General features: G+C 42.1%; 1 pseudogene across 1 annotated transcript; it reads left to right on the forward strand.

Moving 5' to 3' along the window:
• The first annotated feature begins 5,242 nt into the window (after window positions 1-5,242).
• Window positions 5,243-7,351, forward strand: LOC147342614 (tripartite motif-containing protein 43B pseudogene; annotated as a pseudogene). Its single transcript, XR_015157741.1, has 2 exons — window positions 5,243-5,306; window positions 6,305-7,351. The product of XR_015157741.1 is annotated as a tripartite motif-containing protein 43B pseudogene (transcript).
• Window positions 7,352-7,376: the final 25 nt, after the last annotated feature.

The raw sequence follows: 7,376 nt of genomic DNA on the forward strand, positions 1-7,376 counted from the left end.
ACTGCATCTTACCACAAGATGAAAGGGGTGTCTGATAATAGTTTTAAAGACTTGGAAGATATAACCCTATGGTTTCAGTTTTGGTTTGATTAATGAGTATGATACAGATTAAACAGGAAGGCAAAGGCAACCAATCAGTATATGGAATTAGTATATGTTACGATTCATGAAGGGCTTCCCTGGTGGCTCAGAGGTAAAGAATCTGCCTGCAATGCAGTAGTTTCTGTTACATAGGATCCTATTTGATAAAATTACTCAGCAGCAGCAACAGCAGTTTCATCTTCATTAACTCTGAATGTATTCAGAAAGTGTTTTGGAGAGAAAAAAAGTGATTGTGGATGTGAATTTAGATTGACATAAAACAAAGGGCATTCAATCACAGGAATACTGACAATCACAGGAAAGAATAAAATACAAATTTAGTCAAGTATCATGTGCTAAATCAATGACTGGCACAAGTATTGTGATTGACTGTTTAGGGCAATCAAGACCCATAACAAAGAGCTATAAATTAAGTCAAACTCCTGAAGCTCATGCTACTTAGAGGAAAATAAGACCCCAACAAAATTGAAGTTCTCCTCTAGGTAGAGGAAAAGGGGGCAGGAAGTATATAGTGTTTGTTTGGCAGTCGAGAAAATTTCCTGCAGCTCTTGAGAGCTCTCTTTGTGTCTCAGTTTTCCATTTTCGTCAAAGCAAACTCCAGTCTCTTCTGTTCCCAATACAATTCCACAGTTGAGTCATCCCCTGAGTCTAATTTGTTTGTTCCTTTATGTCTTGGGGAAAAAGGAATAAACTCCTGATGTTCTTCCCTCAGGAAAATGGACTCAGAAATCCCAGAAGCCTTCCAGAAGGAGCTCACCTGCCTTGTCTGCCTGAATTTCCTTCTAGACCCAGTCACCATAGGCTGTGGGCACAGCTTCTGTAGGTCCTGTCTTTGTCTTTTCTGGGAACAAGCCAAAGTCCCTGCCAGTTGTCCTGTATACAGACAACGATCAGAACAGACAAACCTCAAAACCAGCTTTCTTCTGAAGACTCTGGTGTCCACTGTCAGAAAAGCCAACCTCAGGCAATTCCTGAAGTGTGAGGAACACCTGTGTGCGACCCACAAGCAGACAAAGACGATCTTCTGTGAAGCTGACAAGAGCTTGCTCTGTTTGGTCTGCTCTCAAGGTCAGGAGCACAAGACTCACAGAGGCTGCTGAGGAATCCTAGGTGAGTGATGGCCTCTGAGAGCATTTAGGAAGCTTGGGGATGGTACACCTAAGAGACTAAAAGGATATTATGATCATGATGATGACTGAAACTTCTCTTTACTGAGTGCCAGTACAAATCTAGTTAGCAATGATAAAGTTGTGAAGAAAATGCCACAGCCCACCTGCCTTTATGGAACTTGTATCCACTGGCTTGGTTATGAAGTCAATTTGTTGTAAAGTCATGTCTGACTCTTTGTGATGTCATGGACTGTAGCCCACCAGGCTCCTCAGTCCATGGCATTTCCCAGGCAAGAATACTGGAGTGGGTTGCCATTTCCTTCTCCGGGGGATCTTCCTGACCCAGGGGTTGAACACACATCTCCTGCATTGGCATGTGGATTCTTTACTGCTGAGCCACCGGGAAGCCCCCGTGATTATTTGGATGACACATTATTATGCTCAAGGCTCTATAAAGCCTTCATTTTGAGAAGAGTCTTTGACTCCAAAATCTACAAGTGTAAAAAGTCTTTGCCATTGGATCCTGGTTTCCTAACCCTGGACAATGAAGGAAGATACAGTACATTGGAATTAGCAGGGGACAAGCATCACTAGAATCAAACTCTGGTTACAAGATGCCACAGTATCTGAAAACTAGCTATCTTCAACAAAACCTTGTTCCTTTCCCTAGACAGATGATTCCCTTGGTGTGGTTCTGTGGTGCGGAATTTCTTGAAATTGATCATTAGTGAGGAAGAACAAGGAAATGTGGTGATCTGTTATGGCCTTGCTAGTCTTCCTTCAGTTCCTGTATCTGACATTCCCTAGTACACTCCCTCATTTGGAGTCTGAAACCTCAGTCTTTTCTGGTGCTAAAATTCAATTCTTTTACAGGAGAAGCTGGCAAACCAAATGGGATCTTTATGGGAAAAGATACAAGATGTTGAAAGAAACCTCAAAAAATATGGCAAAAAAACTGACGCTTGGATGGTAAATAGGAGAATGCATTTCTCTTTGAAAAAGATAAAGTAGACATGCTAGAAACTTGTCCGTTAATAGTTTGAGGTGAAATAATCATGTGCTAAAAAATTCAGAGAATGGGTCGAACACTATTTAGAATAATATCCCATGTACCATTTCAACCTACAATTCCAAGCCTCTTGGACTTTTTGGAATCTAATGGATCAGGAACTACAGCAAAAGATCCATTAGAAGAATGCAGCACAAGTGCTGAGATGGAGGACATGACAGGACGTGGACGACTCCAAACCCGGGATTCAGGATCTCAGGGGAAACTTCTCAGGTTTAAGATCAGTTCTCATTCTGAAGATCAAGGGGGCGTTTAAAAATTTATGGGTTATTTCAGGCACAGATTTCTGTATAAGTTGTACATTCTAGAAAGTAAGGGACAGGTTATTGAGAACCACAGGTATTTTCAATCTGATTAGTACCTGAGCTCAGGTAGATACAAAGGAAACTGAACAGCAATTTAAGGGGTGTGAGTATCATGGTGAAGAGTGACAGCTCACTATCTAGAGAGTAAGCAGAAAATGTGACATGTTAAAGACAAACCTCAGGAAGGAAAGGAATAAAGAGAATCAGATAAAGAGTGAGAGAGAGAATCCATCGATGCTGGGAAGGAATATGCAATGGAATGAGGATGAATGACCTTCTAAACAGTGTAGGTAGGAGCCTGTGACCTTACAGAACCTGTTTGTAGAGAAAAGGAGGGCAGAAATAAAGGACTGGGAGGATGAACATCTCCTTGAAGGCAGTAGATGAAAATCTGAAGATCGTTCCTTAGGATACCCACCCTGAGGATAAAATGGAACATAGCTGCCCAGAGAGAAGGCAGGCTATGGAGTTTGGCAGGTTTAAGATGAGGCATCAGTTTACTACTTAACATTGAAATCAGGAAAATGCACATGATGTATGAATTACCCATAGATTTCAATTGCTTGCATGGGTCTGATAGATTTGATAGGAGGCATATGAAAGAAATGACCCATGAAAAGATTTTCTCCAGATGTTTCAGAAACATCTGTATGAAATGGATGGAAGTTATTTGAGAAAAGGGTGGGTTTGACTCTTTACCTAGTCAAAAACCATGAAAAATAAGTGAAGGAAAGAGGGAAAAGTTTGATTTCTGAGAAGAGGGAAGATATGAATTTAAGATGGGCATAGCTTCTTGGGAGACAGAATGAGTCAGTGCAAATTAAATGCTGTTGAAACCCCTCTCCCAACTGTTTGACGTTAATGGATATGGAGACATGATTATCAGATGGTAACTCTAATTCTTCAGGAGGGAGAAAATTACTACAAAGGGTTTATTACAAAAGAAGGCTAAAAGATTTGTAAGCAAATCAGAAAGAAACAAAAGGAACTGATTGGAAAGAAGACAGATCTGAAAGTAATATAGAAAGAATTCAAGAAAAATGTCCTATAAACCAAATGTGGAGCTGCTCCAGGTAAGGACCAAGGACTGAAAATGTATTGTCTGAAGCTCACAGCTTTGATGCCCATTAGATGGTACCAGGGGTCTATTTTTTCATCTCTTGCATTATAAGGTGGGAGTCTCTCCTAGTGGGCAATACTATAGAGAAAGTGCAACTCGTGCAAATCATGATTGAGCAAGCTTTGCAGAATTGTGAAGATGGAGACTCCTCAGGGAATACTCCCTTCTCAAAATCTCCTTTTGTAATTTGATTCTGTAAAAACCAGAAGGGAACAATGTTTATACTACCATTCAATGTTTTGATCTCCAGTTGGGCAATGGGGGAAATTTTAGACACATTCATAAGTTTTCACCTCCTGTTGGAATATCCCAGGTTTGAGTTGCCTTTAGTTTGGGGCATATTAAACTTTTAGGACAAGCCCTAGGAAACATCAATTTACAGAGAGCTGAGGGTTGTCCAATCACTACCCTTGTACTTCTCTCTCTTCATTGCCCTCCAAATTTCTTAATTTACCGAGAATTTGGATTATCTCAACATGCTGTGCCAATTTGCTTTGGGGAGAAAAAAGACAATGGGTGTCCTGACTGTTTTCTCATGGTAGTGATAAGAACTTTTCTGAAGTTTTCCCCAACCCAAATACTGGTTGGCTATTTATGAAGAAGTCTAGTCTTATGTTTCCTTATTTTATTTTTGACAGGAATTGGGAGACAAACTGAAATGGTAAGTCTGATCTTGCAATGTTGATGATGGCACTGTGAGGGCTGTGTAAGAGATCGAGCTGCATTTAACAAAGGGAACACATAGTGTGCCAGACAATACTACATTGCTTGTGTGTATATGTGTCTATGGGGCTCCCCAGGTGGCGCTAGTGGTAAAGAACCCGCCTGCCAATGCAGGAGACACAAGAGATGCAGGTTCGATCCCTGAGTTGGGAACATCCCCTGGAAGAGGGCATGGCAACCCACTCCAGTATTCTTGCCTGGAGAATCCCATGGACAGAGAAGCCTGGAGGGCTACAGTCCATAGGGTCACACAGAATTGGACGCAACTTAACATGAGCATGGGGTCGCAAAGAGTCGGACATTCTGAGCGACTTCATTTCACTTCACTTAACACGCACATATCGGTGTCTGTTTTGTTGAATATGATTTCCTGTTATACTTGAATTGAAGTAATTAATAGCATATTTTGCTCCTGTGGCTGAGGGAGGTATATGTTGCCATGCCCAATGCAGACTTTTCCAAAAGGCCAGTTTTTACTGATTTAAATTTCAAGATCATAAACATGTTGAAGCTCAAGGCCTAGTATTTCCAGGCATTAGGTGAGAAAGGTAAGTACCTCTGGGAAACGGGGGTGAAAACAGACCATGAGAAAAATGAGAAAAAAATTTCCCAAGAATAGCCTGATCCTATCCCATGCTTGTGGGAAAAGGATTTAGATGAAGAAAGTTGAGCTGAAGGATGCTGTCTTATCCTAAAGGCTGTATTTAAGAAGCCCTGGGCAGCAGAAGGATGAACCACATCTCCCTCTTACAGGAGTGAGTCAGCACAGCTGCACGTGCCTCAGCCTCTGCTCCCAGAACTCCCTGCATGACCTATGGCCGGGCTGATGGACTGGCTCAGCCGCTTCCAGAGTATCACCCCACCGATGTGTCTGCCCTGTAGGGTCCCTCAGTGTTGGTTTCTGTAGACAGTCTTTCCCTCTTCATGTCTCAGCTTGTGCAGAACAGCCTGCAATCACTAAAACCCTCTACAGAATATACCCAGGCTGGTGCTTGATGCGATTCTTGCCTCATCAATTACTTATAAATTTGAATAATTTGTATAATGAAGAAACGGACATACTCCAAAATGGCTCCTGGATCCCTAAAAATATCATCACCTACCATGTGGGTTGTTCACTGAAAGCTGCTTATTAATCCAGGGTATTCCAGTTTCAGAGTTTAAGTGCAGTTACATAGAGAAAGTTTCTTAGCAATTGAATGTATGATATGTTTTCCCATTGATATGATATGAACAAACATATAAGCCTCAAAAAAGTATGGAAACCACAAGAAAGCAAATGGTTGGTGGATGGGCCCCACAGAGCTCCATGATAAACTTCAGCCTGGAGGGTGACCAGGTCAGGAAGTGGAAGACTAGACCTTAGGCTGGAACCGCAGATCAAAAGCAGAAAAAAGCCTATAAGGAAATCACTTTTAAGAAGCCATACTTAGGTTTTGTTTCCTCAATGTCCACTTGCTAATTTAACTGAAATGGAAGAATGATCACAAATTCTCTATTCTACAATGTATTTTTTTTCCCTTGAGCAGAAGTAATGGAGGTGGAGACAAGGTATATTGTCATGGTCTTGGAGATGGTCAATGCCTGTTGTCCAGTCTTTTAGATGGAATAAAAAGTACCCAGACAGAAGTAGACATGACCTCCCTATTGTTTATAATCTCTGAGTTTTTAAGCAGTTTTTTCCATGGTAACTAATAATCTATTTCCTTGGCAGATATCCTGGCAACGTTTGAATCCAATGTTTTCCAGTTAAAACTACCTTTCTAATAACCTTAAGACTTTTCACCCAATGAGACTCTAGATAAACCCTCCTCTCTCATAGGTCATTTTATTTTAATATTAATTTTGACTGGCATATTCTCTCATCTCTCCACAGTAACTTTTTCACTCAGTAATGAAGTAAGCAGTTACCACATCAGGCTGTTTGATGATGCAAGAAGTCTGAAGTATGAACATGACAGCCTCCATGCGTCTTTGGATGGTGGAACATTGAAGTATTTTGCCTCATGGGGAGCCCAGAGCTTCACCTCCAGAAAACAGTTCTGGGAGACGCTTGTGGACAGCTCTTGGGACTGGGCTGTAGGTGTCTGTAAGGATTCTTGGATAAGGAAGGACGATGGCATACTGGACGAGTCCAACAGGGACAACTTTCTCCTTGTGTGTGTGAAGCAGGATGACCATTACCAACTCTGGACCACCGCCCCCACCACGCCTCTGTACATAGAGAGACCTCTGGGCAGGGTTGGGGTGTTCCTTGATTGTGACAGAGGGAATGTAAGTTTTGTGGATGTTGCCAAGCACTCCCTCCTTTGGAGGTACGATGATGGCGTGTGCACTTTCCCTGTCAGGCCCTTCATCTGCACTGGCCACAGGTGAGGAGGCTGAGTCACGGCCCAGACGGGGTGCTCAGGACTGCTTCTCTGGCGGAGCCCTTGTCCAGTGCTGCAAAAGAACACTTCGTTGTCTTTAGGCTCTTTCTACTGTAATGGACCCTCCTTTTTAGTTCTACATTATAAAGCAGGTGCTAACTGCCAACTTTTGTTGGTTTCTATCGTCTTGACAGTGACATCTTCCATTATAGCCATTTGTCTGGAGTATATGAGATGGTTATTCACCTGTGTTGTGAGCTTGCTGGACTCAACAAAATATGACCATGTGCTTCCCATTTCCTGCCCCCCACGGCTTAAACAGGATGGACAGACCTGGTCTCTAACCAGATCCAGGTCAGCCCCCAACCTTCTCCTCCTTCCTTGAAAACTACTCTGTCCTACACATCTATTCACCCTCCAAGCAAAAACCGATTTGCAGGGAAATCTCCACTGACCTGGAGACTGGGTCATTTCTTTCAGAGAATCCAGAATTAGCAGGTCCTTTTTGTCTACAATAATAAAAAGAAAGTGCTTCATGAGGGGCACTGGACAAATCTTTGCCTGAAGAAATTAATAAAT

Source organism: Bos grunniens, chromosome 29, assembly GCF_055505025.1.
Source record: "Bos grunniens cultivar Pamir isolate PY7600 chromosome 29, Bosgru_T2T1.0, whole genome shotgun sequence".
NCBI lineage: Eukaryota > Metazoa > Chordata > Mammalia > Artiodactyla > Bovidae > Bos > Bos grunniens.